Raw genomic sequence first — 19,702 nt, 5'->3', positions numbered from 1 at the left:
GTATATACAGTTCGAAGAGCGCGCGATTCGGGAGTACATTCCACTGACTTGTTTGAAACTTTGCATAGAAATCAATTAGGTAATGGTACAAGCAAGGATAGGGCATAACTCGTCATATGATGAAGGAATAGAAACTATAATGACGAATCGTCCACCACTCAATTCAACAAGAGAGATGGTAGATTTTCGACCAAAATGGAACCTGCGAGTCAGAGACGTATAGAGTAAACAGTTAACTGGATTAAATGAGCAGCAAGGAAATAGAAGAAACGGGCAGATTGGAAATCCACCACAGAAGAACGTCGACTTGGTCAAAATGTGTTGGTCTGAGCTCATAGATTATCAAATAAGCAAAACAGACAGTGTCAGAACAGTATGTAAGAAGTGCAAACCAGCTCGTCATGGTTCGACTAGATGGCCATTAAGTGATGCCCAGTCTGTGTCAATCAGAGCAGCCACCGTCACCACCCGGTGCTGGCAACCGGGCCATGAACTTACGAACCTCCGCCTGTCTGCCCAGTCCAGGCATATCCGCTGTGCGCTGCTCTGCGTTGCAGGCAACCAGATCCCAAGAATAGTACAAGGGAAGGGTGGACTTTGCCAGAGAATAGAGCGCGCTCAGGAAACCGTCTAAGCTGAATAATTTGATTAAGAATAGTTGTATGATCACCGACGGTTTGCCTGCAGATTCCACACACGTCACAGCTATCTCCCAAATCATCTACGAATCCAACAATGCCCACAGAAGACTCTAGCACATACTGACAACCAAGAATTATCCACATTCTCCTTTTTTTTATGAAAGGAGCAGAACTGGTTTAGGGGCTGATCATTGACTACTGCCAAGAAGACAAACAGCATGCTGCTGGCAGAAGGCTACAAGCAGTGATTCAACAAATGGTTCAAATGGCTCTGAGCACTATGGGACTTAACTTCTGAGGTCATCAGTCCCCTAGAACTTAGAACTACTTAAACCTAACTAACCTAAGGACATCACACACATCCATGCCCGAGACAGGATTCGAACCTGCGACCGTAGCGGTCGCGCGGCTCCAGACTGTAGCACCTAGAACCGCTCGGCCACTACGGCCGGCTAGTGATTCATCAGGAACAGAAAAAAATGTAAGTCGCAGAATAAACTTTTTTTTTACTTTCACTTGTAAGTTTCTCTTCATCCATTGGCGACCTTTCTCTACTTTTCTAGTAACGTCAGTTCTAGATACTGTTGTAGTATTTGCTAAGAGACCTGAAGGGTGAACTCCATTAACATGACTCCAGCGCAGTTTACCTGGGCATTCTACCCCATGCACTGAGTCGCATCGCGTTTGGTTTGCCAAAAGAAGGACATTACGCCAGCCAGTGCAAAATGTGCATCTGACTCGGGCATTGGAAACCTTGAGTACCCCAAAAACTTCGGTAATTTCTTAATGATAAGCCAGAATAGGCTAAAGCTTTTTGTAAATGCGTACTGGCCGACCGCGGTGGCCGTGCGGTTCTGGCGCTGTAGTCCGGAACCGCGGGATTGCTACGGTCGCAGGTTCGAATCCTGCCTCGGGCATGGGTGTGTGCGATGTCCTTAGGTTAGTTAGGTTTAAGTAGTTCTAAGTTCTAGGGGACTTATGACCTAAGATGTTGAGTCCCGTAGTGCTCAGAGCCATTTTTTTGAATGCTTATTGTATAGAGTAAATGTTTTAAGATGAGTGATGACGGTAGGAGTAACACGTATATCAGCAATTAGAGGCATAGTATAGGATTTAAGGTCAAGACTACATCAAGGATTTTAGGAGATGTACTGTGGAAAATGAGACACTCAGGGAAAATAGTTAACACGTACTACTTAGTTTGTTATATAGGTTTAAGTCTTGGTACAACGCCAATAAGTTAGAATTGGAATAAAGAGTCACATTTAGTTAGGTTTTACTGTCTTTACATCATGCGGGATTGTCCCAAAACAGCCAAAGTGCTGAGATACCACACAGATGCGGGACATGCCATTGGCCATAATGTCGTCAATTTATACACAGGTGGGGCTAATGCGGCACCTGTAGTTGTAGAGAATGATAGGATTATTGTACAGGTGAGACTGTTATAACAAATGTGGCTGGGGAAATGATAGGATTATCATACAGCACGGACAAGCCTGTTATAGCGTCAAGAACTAGGAAAGTCTAGGATTATTGCAGAGTACATATGGGGCTAATATAGAGCCTAGGCTGGAAAAATGTTGTAGAACTTATACCTCGGAAATTATAGGACCATCGTACAGCACTGGTGGGGTGGTATAGTGCCTGTATCTAGTTCAATAAATCAGAGAGCTCTTGAAGCAGGACCATGGATAAAGCTCTCAGAGTGAGTGGAATTAACTAAGAATTATTTAAGAATTAATAAAGAGTGAAAAGAGTAATAGTTTAAGCGATTTCTGATAGATTCCCCGGTCGCAATATCTTGAGAACGCAAGCTAAGGAAGTAATGGATTACTCATCGCTGTAAATAAACTATTCCGAATTTTAAGGTAATAAAACACAAACCAAAAGGACAGTACACAAACCGCCGAGTTCATGCCAGTCATTATCGCCAAAACAATAGGGTAGTTCTCATTGAATAGGTCAGTTCTGTTTCAACTAGATTAAGACTGTATTCTACAGCATATGTATTATCCTTGTTAGTCGATAATGACCTGCAGACAGTTTCACCATTTGCTAAGTTATAGAACTGAAGTAACAAGATAATATGAGTACAGGTTAACGAAAAGAGAAGGGTGCCTGGCTTTTTATGTCAGCGCTGGGTAGTGCGTCATATTGTTTGTGTACTTGTAAGGTATGAGTTACCTATATATTGGAGACTTCTATTCGAATTGTTAGAGGAATGTGATATAAGTAATATGAGAACGTGGCAGTCACAAATTTTTGCACCAAAAAGAAAGTAGATTAGAATACCCGTCTGTTTCCCGTCACCTTCCCATGATATGAAGTGACACAGGTGCTACAAGTACTAAAAGTGAAGATAATGCAAAGAACTAAGTGATATCATGAGTGGAGGTGGAAATGTGAAGTGAAAATAAATGTAAATAAACCAATGTCTATGTTTTAAAAAGTTGCTTAATGCTGTTTCTTTTCCCACATCAATAATGGTCATTTCACTTGAAATCTGTACGAGTTACGTTAACATACCATAATTGTTTTTATTTGTAAATATTTATTCTGTATTCTTGTTGTTCCAAAATGTTCTAGTCCTGGAGGATTTCCTCTCTGTGAGTATGCTCGAACGAAAAGCATATGTTTTATACAAAGTCTATCAACATAGTGACATGAGACAGAGACTGTCCTGGGAGAGTTGCGATATGGAGAATTGTGGAAGATCTAAATATGGACCTCGAAAGACTATTCCTATAACTGTGAAAGGCTTTCATGGACGTAATGGATTGGTGGGGAGTGGACTTCTATTCACTAGCAGGATTTGTTTTTATGAGCTTAGATGGTTCCACAGAATTTCTGAATCATTTCTGACGAATTCCAGCGTGAAATGGTGTAGTCCGCATACTCTATACATTTCATCTGGCATACTCCAGCGTCAGCAGTGAATGGTACTTTATTTTTCAGTTCTGGGTCGAAATACGTAGTTTTATGGTAAAATCATCGAATTTTGCACTGAATTACATTTTTCGCCAAAATCAGTCAGTTTAGCGTCAAATTCAATGAATTTTGTACACAAATCGGGTAATTTTGTATTGGACCTGCTCTCCTACCACTGAATTTGCAAAAAAAAAGGACGAAATGCAATTACTTTTTCAGTTTTAAACACTGCAAGCTACAACTAAGAGTAATCATGTTGCACATCGTTTGCAATTAAAAGTTCCTGCATCACTATGTATTTTGCATTGTACAAATGACATTTCTTAATCATTTCTGGCGAATGCAACTCAGAAACAGAATATTTGCACTGAAGATACACAGTATAGCTATCTGATGTTTCTGCAGGATTTCTGAATAATTTCTGTCGAATTCAGGTGTGGTTCCCACAGAAAGGGAGCTTTTGCAGGAAGTCATTTGTGGAACAAGCTTCCAGACAGCCGTAAAGCAAATGTTTGGAGCTCAGCAGTGAAATGGCCATGGGCCAGACTTGGAGAAATTCATCAAATTTGCTAGTTTGTGGGAGTTTGATACACCTTCGACTGTAGCTAGTTTTTGAAATATTTCTGATAATTGTCGAACTTAGAGTTATTCATGGTAATGGGGATATTTTAATGAATACTATCCTGAAATATTTGGACGAAATTCGTACTTGAATATTTTATGTGAAGTGGGAATATGGCGATAAACTGAACAATTCAACCATTAACCAGTGGCCTCTTAAACTATGTGTGACTTGAAATGTGTGACTGTGTTGAGGAACTAATAAATACAGTGGATCGGTACTGCTAACTTATTCTTTAACATGGTGGCGCCACCCCCCCCCCCCCCCCCCCCCCCCATGAACCATGGACCTTGCCGTTGGTGGGGAGACTTGCGTGCCTCAACGATACAGATAGCTGAACCGTAGGTGCAACCACAACGAAGGGGTATCTGTTGAGAGGCCAGACAAACGTGTGGTCCTGTTGCAGGGGCAACAGTCTGGATGGTTGACTGATCTGGCCCTGTAACACTAACCAAAATGGCCTTGCTGTTGTGGTACTGCGAACGGCTGAAATCAAGGGGAAACTACAGCCGTAATTTTTCCCGAGGGCGTACAGCTTTACTGTATGATTAAATGACGATGGCGTCCTCTTCGGTAAAATATTCCGGAGGTAAAATAGTCCCCCATTCGGATCTCCGGGCGAGGACTACTCAAGAGGACGTCGGTATCAGGAGAAAGAAAACCGGCGTTCTACGGATCGGAGCGTGAAATGTCAGATCCCTTAATCGGGCAGGTAGGTAAAAAAATTTAAAAAGGGAAATGTATAGGTTAAAGTTAGATACAGTGGCAATTTGTGAAGTTCGCTGGCAGGAGAACTAGACTTTTGGTCAGGTGAATACAGGGTTATAAATACAAAATCAAATAGAGGTAATGCAGGAGTAGGTTTAATAATGACTAAAAAAATAGGAGTACGGGTAAGCTACTACAAACATCATAGTGAACGCATTATTGTGGCCAAGATAGACACGAGGCCCATGCCTACTACAGTAGTACAAGTTTATATGCCAACTGGTCTGCAGATGATGATGAAATTGATGAAATGTATGATGAGATAAAAGAAATTATTCAGGTAATGAAGGGAGACGAAAATTTAATAGTCATGGGTGACTGGAATTCGAGAGTAGGAAAAGAGAGAGAAGGAAACGTAGTGGGTGCATATGGATTGGGGGAGAGAAATGAAAGAGGAAGCCGTCTGGTAGAATTTTGCACAGAGCATAACTTAATCGTAGCTAACACTTGGTTCAAGAATCATGAAAGAAGGTTGTATACATGGAAGAACCCTGGAGATACTAGAAGGTTTCAGACAGAGATTCAGGAACCAGATTTTAAATTGTAAGACATTTCAAGGGGCAGATGTGGACTCTGACCTCAATCTATTGGTTATGAACTGTAGATTAAAACTGAAGAAACTGCAAAAAGGTGGGAATTTAAGGAGATGGGACCTGGATAAACTGAAATAACCAGAGGTTGTAGAGAGTTTCAGGGAGAGCATAAGGGAACAATTGACGGGAATGGGAAAAAGAAATACAGTAGAAGAAGAATGGGTAGCTTTGAGGAATGAAATAGTGAAGGCAGCAGAGGAACAAGTAGGTAAAAACACCAGGGCTAGTATAAATCCTTGGGTAACAGAAGAGATACTGAATTTAATTGATGAAAAGAGAAAATACAAAAATGCAACAAGTGAAGCAGGCAAAAAGGAATACAAACGTCTCACAAATGAGATCGACAGGAAGTGCAAAATGGCTAAGCAGGGATGGCTAGAGGACAAACGTAAGGATGTAGGGGCTTATCTCAGGAGGGGTAAGATAGATACTGCCTACAGGAAAATCAAAGAGACCTTTGGAGAAAAGAGAACCACTTACATGAATATCAAGAGCTCGGATGGAAACCCAGTTCTAAGCAAAGAAGGGAAAGCAGAAAGGTGGAAGGAGTATATAGAGAATCTATACAGGGGCGATGTTCTTGAGGACAATATTATGGAAATGGAAGAGGAGGTAGATGAAGATGAAATGGGAGATATGATACTGCGTAAGAGTTTGACAGAGCACTGAAAGACCTAAATCGAAACAAGCCCCGGGAGTAGACAACATTTCATTAGAACTACTGACAGCCTTGGGAGAGCCAGTCCTGACAAAACTCTACCATCTGGTGAGCAAGATGTATGAGACAGGCGAAATACCCTCAGACTTCAAGAAGAATATAATAATGCCAATCCCAAAGTAAGCAGGTGTTGACAGATGTGAAAATTACCTAACTACCAGTCACAGCTGCAAAATACTAACGGGAATTCTTTACAGACGAATGGAAAAGCTGGTAGAAGCCGACCTCGAGGAAGATCAATTTGGATTCCGTAGAAATGTTGGAACACGTGGGGCAATACTGACCCTACGACTTATCTTAAAAGAAAGATTAAGGAAAGGCAAACCTACGTTTCTTGCATTTGTAGACTTAGAGAAAGCTTTTGACAATGTTGACTGGAATACTCTCTTTCAAATTCTGAAGGTGGCAGGGGTAAAATACAGGGAGCGAAAGTCTATTTACAATTTGTATAGAAAGCAGATGGCAGGGACATGAAAGGGAAGCAGTGGTTGGGAAGGGAGTGAGACAGGGTTGTAGCCTCTCCCCGATGAAATTCAATCTGTATATTGAGTAAGCAGTAAAGAAAACAAAAGAAAAGGTCGGAGTAGGTGTTAAAATCCATGGAGAAGAAATAAAAACTTTGAGGTTCGCCGATGACATTTTAATTCTGTCAGAGACAGCAAAGGACTTGGAAGAGCAGTTGAAAGGAATGGACAGTGTCTTGAAAGGAGGGTATAAGATGAACATCAACAAAAGGAAAACGAGGATAATGGAATGTAGTCGAATTAAGTCGGGTGATGCTGAGGGAATTAGATTAGGAAATGAGACACTTAAAGTAGTAAAGGAGTTTTGCTATTTGGGGAGCAAAATAACTGATGATGGCCGAAGTAGAGAGGGTATAAAATGTAGACTGACAATGGCAAGGAAAGCGTTTCTGAAGAAGAGAAATTTGTTGACATCGAGTATAGATTTAAGTGTGAGGAAGCCGTTTTTGAAAGTATTTGTATGGAGTGTAGCCATGTATGGAAGTGAAACATGGACGATAAATAGTTTAGACAAGAAGAGAACAGAAGTTTTCGAAATGTGGTGCTACAGAAGAATGCTGAAGATTAGATGGGTAGATCACATAACTAATGAGAAGGTACTGAATAGAATTGGGGAGAAGAGAAATTTGTGGCACAACTTGACTAGAAAAAGGGATCGGTTGGTAGGACATGTTCTGAGGCATCAAGGGATCACTGGAGGGCAGCGTGGAGGGTAAAAATCGTAGAGGGAGACCAAGAGATGAATACACTAAGCAGATTCAGAAAGATGTAGGCTGCAGTAGGTACTGGGAGGTGAAGAAGCTTGCACGGGATAGAGTAGCATGGAGAGCTGTATCAAACCAGTCTCAGGACTGAAGACCACAACAACAATGGTGGAGACAAGATGTCACTTCAGCCCATACGCTGGCATGTTACAACAAAACTGCAACAAACTGCGAACTTGTAACAAAGTATCTATGACAGAGTGAAACTGTAACAATTTTCCCTATGTTACAGAAATATTGTAACAGATTTCCCATGTTACATCACAACTGTAACTGACCATGTTACCGTGACATTTTAACTAACTGCCCATTACAGCAAAACTGCAGCAAAATGCCCCATTTTATAGTCAAATTGTAGAAAAATTGCCATATATTACGGTAAAACTATAAGAAAGTAAGCATGATACAGCGAAACTGTATCAATACGACAAAGTTACAGAGTCATTGTAACAAACTGTCCCATGTCACAGCAAAACGGTTACAAATTGCCCTGTTATAGTGAAACTGTAATAAATTACACTCTGTTACAGTGTAATTGTAACAAACTGCCCCATTTTACAACAAAATTGTAATCAATTACCTGATACATCATCTTTTTATAGCAAAAATTGTAAGAAATTATCCATTGCAATAACAGGTTACAATGGAATGTGAATCAGTCAGCATGCAGAACTGTTTCCCGACAGGGTCGTGGATATAGCGCTTTTTATATTGGAGCAGAAAACAAGTCATCATGCTGAAGTGTTTCCAGACTGAGTTTCACCATGTGCACAGACCGCTGGAACACAACCACTGCACAGCGCATCGAAGATGAATGTACTGTTACTCCCTATCTTGTACAAGCTGAATGTGAGTGACAGCAAACTTGTTGTTGCAGGCCTGTCAGATCAGGAGTTCAACGTAGTGATACTTTTAAAAAATCCATGACTTAGAAATGCCCTCACATCCAGGTGAAAGTGAGATGGCGCCCCATCCTGTTGAAAGTAATAATCTTTATTTCCAAACACAACGCTAAGACGAGGAGTTATCATTTTCAACATTTCCGAGTACGAGTCGCCCGTGACAGTGTTGTCAAAGAAGTACGGCCCGATTAACCCTCTAGAAGACAGACCACACCAGACTGTTGCTCTTGGTAGATTAACATGACTTTGCTCGGTTGCGAATGGATTCTCCCAGGTCCAGTACACGCAGCTATGACGGTTAATTGTTCCATCAAGCTTAAACGTCGCTTCATCCGACCAAAGAATTTGATCTCGAAACGTCGCTCTTCCTCACATCTGTTAATGAACCGCTGGCCGGAGTGGCCGTGCGGTTCTAGGCGCTTCAGTCTGGAGCCGCGCGACCGCTACGGTCGCAGGTTCGAATCCAGCCTCGGGCATGGATGTGTGTGATGTCCTTAGGTTAGTTAGGTTTAAGTAGTTCTAAGTTCTAGGGGACTGATGACCTCAGATGTTAAGTCCCATAGTGCTCAGAGCCATTTGTTAATGAACCACTCACAAAATTCGCTTCGCCTATCAGGATCATCCTCATTATGAGCCGGAGAAGTCTTGGAATGTAAGGCGTAAAGTTCTGAGACCGCAAAATTCCATGAACACTGCTTCTGCAGATCCCAGTCTCACGAGAGCATTGCCTCACAGATTTCTTCGGGGATCGTGCGTATGCCTAGATTACTGCATCAACACTCTCATTGTCTGTTGAACTTCTCTTTCGTCCGCTATGTCCCTTCTTCATATCGTGAATCGTTCCTTCGATTTCAAACTTACCTCTGGTTCTTGTAATTGTCGGTGGTGTTCCAAATTGAAATCTCCAACGTCATCGTACCACTCTCACATTCTCTGTTTTCCAGTAATACTTTAGCAGCCATTTCCGTTGTTCAAATGGTAGCGCCATGTTTGCTGACAATCCTGAAACAAAAGAAAGCATTGTTATGTTTTTCACCGCCTTCTAAATTATTACTCAGAAAAATTGTATTTCTGTCTCCTTTAATTAAAGAGATATTCTGTTTCAGAGAGTGTACACATTATTTTGGGACACCCTGTATGATTATAAAATTATTTTTCGTGTAATTGTTACGCAAACGCCAGAGAAGCAGCAGGCGCTAAGCTAACATTCTATAATAGTCAGAGCTTCTTGCAACTACAATATAAAACACAACACTAAACGTAGGCTATTTTCAACATGGAGGGCTTCGAATGCGATGAGGTTGTCTCGGTGAACGATTCCGACGTTAACGCAGGCCCCGGAACCCTCCGAAACACAGAGGCCGCTGGTACGGACGCAGATGGAATCCTATTAAGGCGGAACAGGTGTCCGCGCGCTGACGAGAGTGATTTGCGTGGGCGCGCAGTCCGCGTCCTCGGGCGCCGCGCAGCGCGGCCACAGATTAAATTTCCAACTGCGTGCCTCTGCCCGGCTGGCCCGCCGGTAACTGCCTGTTTCGACCTGCCGGGCCCCTGCAGGTAATTACGGTAACACCCGCCGCCTGCCCCGCCGCTCAGCTCGCGCGCGCGCACCCAAATTTAACCTTTCGTGCTCTGTCACCGGAGGCGGAGCGGAATTAACGAACACAAGGACCGCCAGCGACGCGCACTCGGGGGAAATTCGTCCGGAGTGATGCAGACTCGCGTTTTTGCACGCACGAGAGACGCCTACTTGCTGCGAAAGAGAATTATGTTTTCCCGATGGTTATCTCGCCCTTCTCTCCTCTAGTAATTCCGCAGTTTTGCGACCGTAATATGGCGGCGCCAGTGTATTCGCTTCAGGTACCGTAACTGAATACATGAATGTATACGTAATGCTTCAGGACGAATGTTAAATACATGAGGAGACAATGGTACAGAAATTTTACACTTAAACAAAACAATACAATTTGCTTCTCCCACGACCGAGGGACGTGACAACCATAGAGTGAGCACGCAGTGAGCACTGGGATACTCAGAGAGAGAGTTGTTTCCGCAACGTCTCCTGCAGCTCAAGTCACATGACTTTCTTTCTAAAAAAGGGAACGACATGAAAATAGAAAATATACTGGGAGTTCTGGCTAGGGACAAGGGAGAGATACGGAGAAGGGGTGAGGACTTATGGCAGGAATCTTGGGAAATGGGTGAATCTGGCAGAAGAACCTTCAGACTCTTGACAAATGTTAAAAAAAGGTTAAGCATGAGGTATTTCGATCCAACCCGGGGTCTAATTCATTTTCTCACTGGTCATGAGCCCTACCCGACATATCAGTAAAACTGAAGTGATATCAGGTGTTCCCCAGGGAAGCGTCCTGCGACCTCTGCTGTTCCTGATCTATATACACTCCTGCAAATGGAAAAAAGAACACATTGACACCGGTGTGTCAGACCCACCATACTTGCTCCGGACACTGCGAGAGGGCTGTACAAGCAATGATCACACGCACGGCACAGCGGACACACCAGGAACCGCGGTGTTGGCCGTCGAATGGCGCTAGCTGCGCAGCATTTGTGCACCGCCGCCGTCAGTGTCAGCCAGTTTGCCGTGGCATACGGAGCTCCATCGCAGTCTTTAACACTGGTAGCATGCCGCGACACCGTGGATGTGAACCGTATGTGCAGTTGACGGACTTTGAGCGAGGGCGTATAGTGGGCATGCGGGAGGCCGGGTGGACGTACCGCCGAATTGCTCAACACGTGGGGCGTGAGGTCTCCACAGTACATCGATGTTGTCGCCAGTGGTCGGCGGAAGGTGCACGTGCCCGTCGACCTGGGACCGGACCGCAGCGACGCACGGATGCACGCCAAGACCGTAGGATCCTACGCAGTGCCGTAGGGGACCGCACCGCCACTTCCCAGCAAATTAGGGACACTGTTGCTCCTGGGGTATCGGCGAGGACCATTCGCAATCGTCTCCATGAAGCTGGGCTACGGCCCCGCACACCGTTAGGCCGTCTTCCGCTCACGCCCCAACATCGTGCAGCCCGCCTCCAGTGGTGTCGCGACGGGCGTGAATGGAGGGACGAATGGAGACGTGTCGTCTTCAGCGATGAGAGTCGCTTCTGCCTTGGTGCCAATGATGGTCGTATGCGTGTTTGGCGCCGTGCAGGTGAGCGCCACAATCAGGACTGCATACGACCGAGGCACACAGGGCCAACACCCGGCATCATGGTGTGGGGAGCGATCTCCTACACTGGCCGTACACCACTGGTGATCGTCGAGGGGACACTGAATAGTGCACGGTACATCCAAACCGTCATCGAACCCATCGTTCTACCATTCCTAGACCGGCAAGGGAACTTGCTGTTCCAACAGGACAATGCACGTCCGCATGTATCCCGTGCCACCCAACGTGCTCTAGAAGGTGTAAGTCAACTACCCTGGCCAGCAAGATCTCCGGATCTGTCCCCCATTGAGCATGTTTGGGACTGAATGAAGCGTCGTCTCACGCGGTCTGCACGTCCAGCACGAACGCTGGTCCAACTGAAGCGCCAGGTGGAAATGGCATGGCAAGCCGTTCCACAGGACTACATCCAGCATCTCTACGATCGTCTCCATGGGAGAATAGCAGCCTGCATTGCTACGAAAGGTGGATATACACTGTACTAGTGCCGACATTGTGCATGCTCTGTTGCCTGTGTCTATGTGCCTGTGGTTCTGTCAGTGTGATCATGTGATGTATCTGACCCCAGGAATGTGTCAATAAAGTTTCCCCTTCCTGGGACAATGAATTCACGGTGTTCTTATTTCAATTTCCAGGAGTGTATAAATGACCTGGGTGACAATCTGAGCAGTTCTTTTAGGTTGTTCGCAGATGATGCTGCAATTTACCGTCTAGTAAGGTCATCCGAAGACCAGTATCAGTTGCAAAAGCGATTTAGAAAAGATTGCTGTATGGTGTGGCAGGTGGCAGTTGACGCTAAATAACGAAAAGTGTGAGGTCATCCACATGAGTTCCAAAAGAAATCCGTTGGAATTCGATTACTCGATAAATAGTACAATTCTCAAGGCTGTCAATTCAACTAAGTACCTGGGTGTTAAAATTACGAACAACTTCAGTTGGAAAGGCCACATAGATAAAATTGTGGGGAAGGCGAGCCAAAGGTTGCGTTTCATTGGCAGGACACTTAGAAGATGCAACAAGTCCACTAAAGAGACAGCTTATACTACACTCGTTGTCCTCTGTTAGAATATTGCTGCGCGGTGTGGGATCCTTACCAGGTGGGATTGACGGAGGACATCGAAAGGGTGCAAAAAAGGTCACCTCGTTTTGTATTATCACGTAATAGAGGAGAGAGTGTGGCACATATACGCGAGTTGGGATGAAAGTCATTAAATCCTTCTTTCCACGAACAATACGAGACTGGAATAGAAGGGAGATCCGATAGAGGTAGTCAAGGTACTCTCCGCGACACACCGTCTAGTGGCTTGCGGAGTATGGATGTAGATGTAGATGTAGAAAGCAAAGACGCTTTTCGTCGCGCCGAGATCTATTTACGAAATGTCAGTCACCAACTTTCTCTTCCGAATGCGAAAATATTTTGTTGAGCCCAACCTACATAGTTAGGAATGATCATCAAAATAAAATAAGAGAAATCGGAGCTCGAACAGAAAGGTTTAGGTGTTCGTTTTTCCCGCGCGCTGTTCGGGAGTGGAATGGTAGAGACATAGTATGATTGTGGTTCGATGAACCCTCTGCCAAGCACTTAAATGTGAATTGCAGAGTAATCATGTAGATGTAGATGTAGACGTAGATCTATGTCGGTTTGGGAAAAGGGCTACACCCGAGTGTGACTGTGGCGCTTCGGATGGTACTCCCGACCATGTGGTTTACGAGTTCCCGCTTTTCGATGATGTAGCAGTTATATTAGACAACTACCAAACAACAACACATACGACTTATTAAGACGCGAAGAGACTTTTGAAACCTTGGACAACCTGGGAAATGAGGTATCATGTAAAGTTCTGAATGCATACCTGAGGGACTTTCGTGATTAGAACCAACCACTGAACGTGTCCTAGTACCGCCTGTGCTTGGACAGGTCGACTTGTCAGTTGGAATCCGCCACGTGCAGGGCTAGGGGGACTGGGGTACACCTATTCACGATTATGACAGCACCAGATTTGACGTAGGTTAGCTAGTAGTTAGTAGGATTAAAAGTAGATACCAAACTAGGAACCTGCAGCGACTAGTAGTTTTTGGCCGGCCCAGTGTCAGGGCCACGCTCATCGGGATTAGCTCGACGAGCAAGGCCTTGAAGTAGGTTTACATCTATGCTGACACACCTGTAATGCTGCAGGCAGTTAGGAATACTAACAAGTAGGTAGTAGTGTATAGTTTAACAAATCGTAATTTGCCTATTAACATGTACTGTGTCTCACTGTCTGTAGCTCACAAATTAACTGTAATAATTGTAATAACTGTAATAGGTGCAAATAACATGTGATATTGTATTAACATTAGGACACACTAATCACTAAGGTGGTGGGTTAATTTGTATAATTATTATTATTGTTATTGAAATAAAGATTTTTTCTCTTTTTTAAAAAAAAGTGTCACATGACTTCGGACGGCGTATTTTAATGCGTATGGCGCTTAGCGTATTTTGAGCGCTATTACTTCGCTGCTACAGATAGATCACTGTCAGAAGTACCGTGAAACTTAGTAAATACGATTTACAAACATCTTAACAATCTGATCCCAGGAACTGAAGCTGGCTTGAAGATGTGAAGAGTAATGGTATTGTGTCTTTTTGCCTCAGTATAGTAGCTCAGATCCCACTTTATTTACTTTTTTTCGGAAACGGGATAACAAATGACAACCAACAGTATTTTTTTATGTTTTCTGTTGCACCTACTCATACTGTCAAATTACTGTTCCAATTTATCACGTTACAATGACTCTGTAGACGGCGCCGAAGTGTCACTAGAAAACAACACATCTGGAACTATGAAATTGTTACAGTAAATGTGATTAGCGATTTTCACCACCTGATTGTCCGTTCTTATTTTCAGTTTTCTTTATTTACCCTTATGCTTTTAACTGACAAGTAAAATATCCATAACATTTTTTCGTCATCCCATCAGAAAAGTAAAATCACTCACTGTGCACAAGAAAATGAAAACAACGAGGTCAGAGTTCCAATTTTAGAGCAATAAAAGAAGTCACTCCCAACAACATTTTTTATGTTTTCTGTTGTACTCATTCATGTTGTCGAATCTGTTCTAATTAATTACCTTACAATGACACTGTACAGGAAACTCTCATGCAGAAATTATTAGACACACACATGAGTCTGAGAAGCTGCAAAAATTGGAGGAAATTAGTCAGACAGTCATGTATAATTTTAACTGCATATGAAGGTAGCACCGGTATGTATACAGTGACTGGTAGTTTACTTAAACACACATGCAAATTTATCTAGTACTTGTCTCGTAAACAATTGACCGTAAAATCGCAGAAATTATCTCTACAATATAAGACTCGATAATTTTCAGCATATAAAATGCCTCATATCAATATGATATTCACAATTATATATTTAAAATTGTTAAGGCTTTCGTGGCCACTTGTTGACAAACTGCCTATTGGCTTCTGTCTCGGGTTCTTCGGCCGACGTTCATCTAATGATTTTTCTGACGTTTCGCCAGCACGAGTGGCTGGCATTGTCAAAGCTTCACTCTCGATTGCCGGTGGTGAACTGGAGCCGAGCTCGCGGCCGCAGACTATATGTACCTGGCGCGCCAACGTCCGAGGGCTTCTCCGCGGTCATTTCCGGTGCGGTTCTCCTCTTGCTACCTGCGACGATCGTTCGCTGCAGTACGGGAAGCCAGGATCCGTTTACCTTAAGGCTTTCCTCTTTATTGTTGAAACTGTTCGCGTGTTTTTGTATTTCTACAGCTTCTCTAAACAAGCGCGTGTGATAGTGCTTCTCTACAGCCAGAACTTCCGTGTCGGCGAATTTTATTACGTGGTCGGTCTCATTCAGTGCGTGCTCTGCCACGGCCGATTTCTCCACCTGCCCCAACCTGCAATGTGGAGAATGTGCAGGCGGAGAAATCGGCCGTGGCAGAGCACGCACTGAATGAGACCGACCACGTAATAAAATTCGCCGACACGGAAGTTCTGGCTGTGGAGAAGCACTATCACACGCGCTTGTTTAGAGAAGCTGTAGAAATACAAAAACACGCGAACAGTTTCAACAATAAAGAGGAAAGCCTTAAGGTAAACGGATCCTGGCTTCCCGTACTGCAGCGAACGATCGTCGCAGGTAGCATGAGGAGAACCGCACCGGAAATGACCGCGGAGAAGCCCTCGGACGTTGGCGCGCCAGGTACATATAGTCTGCGGCCGCGAGCTCGGCTCCAGTTCACCACCGGCAATCGAGGGTGAAGCTTTGACAATGCCAGCCACTCGTGCTGGCGAAACGTCAGAAAAATCATTAGATGAACGTCGGCCGAAGAACCCGAGACAGAAGCCAATAGGCAGTTTGTCAATTATATATTTGTTGTACATACCTATGAAAAGTAACTGATTCTCCTTTCACATATTTCTCTTTACATCTGTAGGACCAACAATACTGCACCACGGCTGTTACTAAAAGTCAAACATGTAGAAACTATATAAAACAAGGCGAATAAGTGCGATATTCAAGTTCGACAAGCAGCATCGTTTCAACATCACGTGACAAGCCCAGTTTGGTGCTGAGAACATGCGTAGTAGTCTATACTCACTCCATAGATAGATATACCGTATGATGACAACGCTATATTGAAATGAAATAAACATGGAGGTATAATGAAGGAAATGGAGCTACACACATACGCTGTACGCTGCTTTGAAGCCGGTGTCGCCATGTTTGATGTCCCAAAACAATGGCAGACTACTGTTTACGATTATCTCTCTTTATAAATTTCTGTCGTATTCTCGCAAAAGCTTTTTCAAACAGAAAATGTTACCGTGCATCCGTGGCTAACACAGCATTAGGAGGGCATTTTCAAAAAATTTTAGCCTTAAATGCATATATGATCCAGTGTTAATCTAACTTTCTTTTTGTTATACATAACAAAGACGATAAGTATTTGATATGAAAAGGCTGCTTTCGTAATCCAGCAATTTCCGTAATAAGGTCTGAAGAAACTTTTGTTCGGTCTATGCCTCCTTCCCGAAAATGTTGAGAATATATTTTGCTATGTTTGGTCGGTTTCCACTCTTTCCTTCTCAGAGAGTTCTCCCACAGAGTTTTTCGAGTTGGACTGATTGGAAACGTAAGGACAATGGTTTAAATAAACAATTATCTGTGTCAGTCGCTGCTTTTATTTCATCCCAGGACGCGTTTCGTGGGTTTACATTCTCATCTTCAGATGGAACAATGACATTATGTTACAGTTTTGCTAGCTGAGAGCAGTCAGTTGTCTGTTATGGTTTCATTTTGAGTCTGCTCCAGTGCATAAAATCCTGCACGGAACCACACAACAGTCCAATATGGACGACATAAAGAAATCTAAAAGATAATAACAATAATTAAAACCACTACATTAAAAGTAAACAGCGTAACCCAGAATTCGTCTACATAAAAGAAAATATGGCTCGAACGTGTTCACTTATGAATGAAATAAGATACATTTACACTTTAGACTATAATCAGCATGATCAGTGCACCTGTAAATGATGCAAGCCAGCATTTTGAATAAAAGTACTTGTACCAGGAGCAAATGTTTGGGGCAGGTAACATGGCTGACTTAGGCTTCAAGTTTGTGACGTCTTTACAAGTCCCTTTATTATACCTCCATGGAAATAATTTAAAGTAATTCTGCTCTGTAAGTGAACAGTCTGCTTTAGCGCCACTTGAATGAAATCTTTATTAAACGGAATATCACAAACTGATTGTTTACCAGCCATATTCGTCACCGATGAATAAAGCTTAAACGTGAGCATTTCTACGAAAGTGTATTAGCTCCCTCTTCTTGAACACAGAAGTGCTCTATCTGTAGCAAAAGCGCGTGTTACACTTTCGATGGCACATCATTCTAAACTCATTTTACTTAGTTCGAAAATAAGGAAACATGATATTTAACGTTCTCCTTTCGTTTGCAACAACCTTTCTGCAATCTTTTTTGTTGTAACTATAATTAATTTTAGCCAACTAGTGACAGAGAAAACGTGATAGCAAAAATGAATGGAAGGATAGGAACACAACAATAAGTCGCAATCCCAATGATTTTTTTTTTATTTTTCTTGCATATCCAGATTTCAGCTATAATCACCCATCATCAGTGTATGGCTATTTATAGCTGAAACCTGGAGATGCAAGAATAACAAAAAACCAATGTGATTGCCACTGACTGATGTGCTCTTGTCCTCCCTTATAATAATGTACAGTCGCTGGGCACAGCTGTTCTGTATGGAATCAAATTTGGTGAAAGTGATGTTGCAATCATTCTATTTTACTGCTATGATTTACGAATAAATTGAACAAATGTATTATAACACAAATCAGCTGGTAAAATACGTCAAAGGGGACGTGAATTTAATCTCAATAGAATACTGAAATGAAGTCCACGGTAAGACGTGGAACAAAAGAATAACGATAGAGTTCAGTCTCGACAATCGAAATAAGAGGTGAGAAACATGAATAGCATTCTCTACAGGACACACATACACTTTTCAAGAAACCTGGGGAAAAAAGTACACATGAAAGGTGCCGAGGGTTCAAAGACCATATCAAATATAGCTGGTAAACCGAAGAGTCAAAAATCAGCTTAAAGACTTCGATGATTATCCAGGTGCTGAGAGTGATAGTGACAAAAGTCTAATACTAGTGAAATGTCTGCTGCTGTCCAACAACCCAAAGAGAAAACAGCTTCCACGTTGGGATCTAGAGAAACAGAAGGAAACGATAGCGTTGGACTGCCTTGGAACAGCATATGGCGAAAAAAATAACGACACTAGAAAATTACTGACGTGTAAAACTGATGGAAAGGTCGTAAAACAGTTGTGCAAACCGCTGCAGAAAAGTATTAGTACAAATAAAGGCAGAAAAATACAACCATGAATAACTGATATTCGATACTCGAAAAAGTAAAGAAAATTTACTAGAGGAATTAAACTATCCGAAAATATTATAACCACCCCCTTTCCTGTACTCAAATATAGTGTTTTCTTTATTTTACTGTTTTCAAGAGTCTGGTTGCATCTGTGAAGTAGACTGACCTCACTAAGACTTTGTCTGTCTTATGCAGTGTCCAAAATCGTTATCGCGATCCCAAAAAATAATATTTGCGCTTTGAACACTACATTAAACTGAATGCACTCTTTTACCAAACTTCATGGCGTGTTTACCTCTTTAAAATTTAAATTGATTATCGAAGTTCTAAAATGTTTCGGAGCAAACTATTTGGTCGGCGTATTTAGAAACTAATTATTTGAAGCACCTTACTGCTTACCTTGAATTCTGTTTTCCACCAAAAATGGTGAGCATATCCATCACAACAACAGGAACTGTGAAAAAATTCACCTCGAGAAAGTCTTCATGACAATTGAAGCTACTACTTGCTATTTACAGCCTCGACATACAAACGAATTTTGAAAGTAAACTGTTAATTCAGCTTGGTACGTTTATTGCAATTAGTTTCTTAATAAAGTTAAAACTTGCATTTGAGAACCAGAATGAAACTCATAAGATATTTATTGACTTCCTTTCAGTACTTTCAGCCATTTCAAAATTCGGTTACATGAAGATAATGTAATTTTTAACCCTGCTGTTCTCCTTAAAAACACCACACACTCTTGGTACTTTGGGTCATAATGACCTAATAGGCAAAACTCTAGACGATTGCATTAAGGAACTATTACTTGAAATTTAATATAATTTAATTCTTGTTTGAACCAGATAAAGCATTATTATGTGATGTAATACTGGTATTGATCAAAATCCAGGCAAATAAACATAGACAGCTCTCTTTCAAGTCCAAAAATATTTCGTGAAAATATAAACAAATACAGATATATTTTGTAAAAGTATAAATAAATATCAGTGTATTCTTTCCTTTATAGCATGGTTAAAAACACAATAAAACAGTGATGGATATATTTATTTTCAACCAAGAATATAAAAATATAAATAAATGACAATATATTTCTTTTGATCGTAAAAATATTAATCAAAATGCAAAAAAGTAA

This window comes from Schistocerca piceifrons, chromosome 3, assembly GCF_021461385.2.
Source record: "Schistocerca piceifrons isolate TAMUIC-IGC-003096 chromosome 3, iqSchPice1.1, whole genome shotgun sequence".
Classification (NCBI taxonomy): Eukaryota; Metazoa; Arthropoda; class Insecta; order Orthoptera; family Acrididae; genus Schistocerca; species Schistocerca piceifrons.
Note: the sequence above shows the minus strand (reverse complement) of the source record.